We start from the raw sequence: 1060 nt of genomic DNA, 5'->3' as shown, positions 1-1060 counted from the left end.
GGCTGGTTAGCTCAATCGGTTAGAGCGTGGTGCTAATAATGCCAAGGTTGCGGGTTCGACCCCCGTGCTGGCCATTCATTTGGCTTTCTGTTTACATCCAGTGACTTTTGGAAAAAGATCCGTAGGTTTTATCCATCCAATGTGTAAAATTAATTTACAAACTTGAAATAGCTTGGTTAGAGTAAGAGAGTGGCCATGTTACATCGTCGTTAATCTTAAAGTATGACAGAGTAACGAATTGAAGCAAAATAGAAATATAATCTATTGTATGGCCAGAGATTTCAGTTTCTAAGCGTTTTTTAAGAAGTTTTGGGCAACTGGAATTCGATATAACTGTAAATATTGACAGCTAAGTCTATCACTAATTGTAATGCAGGCAAAAACTAATCCAAGCAATGGCGTAATTTACTGGCTCATCACGTGACAAGTTAGAGTGGTTGGTGGCAACATATTGCTCATAATATAAAAAAAGCTTGTCAATTCTCATTTAAGATTGGTTCCTATGCTTTTGATGGGCTCTCTAAGAATTAGTCAACTTTCAACGTATTTTACCTTTCACTGTGGACAGATCAAGCTTTGAGAGGTCAGTAGCTGGCTCAAAATTAGAGTAAGTTCATTAAAAGAGAGTAGATATGGGGCAAAAGTGGCCAGTAAGCTCAATCTGTTAGAGCGTGGTGCTAATAATGCCAAGGTTGCGGGTTCGACCGCCATGCTTGCCATTCCTTTGGCTTTCTGTTCACATCCAGTGACTTTTGGAAAACGATCCGTAGGTTTTATCCTTCCAATGTGTAAAATTAATTTACAAACTTGAAATAACTTGGTTAGAGTAAGAGAGTGGCCATGTTACATCGTCGTTAACCTTAAAGTATGACAGAGTAACGAATTGAAGCAAAATAGAAATATAATCTATTGTATGGCCAGAGATTTCAGTTTCTAAGCGTTTTTTAAGAAGTTTTGGGCAACTGGAATTCGATATAACTGTAAATATTGACAGCTAAGTCTATCACTAATTGTAATGCAGGCAAAACTAATCCAAGCGACTTGAAGCAAAATAGAAATA

At 37.5% G+C, this 1060-nt stretch overlaps 1 non-coding gene across 1 annotated transcript; it reads left to right on the top strand.

Moving 5' to 3' along the window:
* TRNAI-AAU (transfer RNA isoleucine (anticodon AAU)) lies at positions 1-74 on the top strand. Its single transcript has one exon. It is a non-coding gene; the product is annotated as a tRNA-Ile (tRNA).
* Positions 75-1060: the final 986 nt, after the last annotated feature.

Source organism: Anomaloglossus baeobatrachus, chromosome 4, assembly GCF_048569485.1.
Source record: "Anomaloglossus baeobatrachus isolate aAnoBae1 chromosome 4, aAnoBae1.hap1, whole genome shotgun sequence".
NCBI lineage: Eukaryota > Metazoa > Chordata > Amphibia > Anura > Aromobatidae > Anomaloglossus > Anomaloglossus baeobatrachus.
Note: the sequence above shows the minus strand (reverse complement) of the source record. Positions and strands in the feature narration are given on the sequence as shown.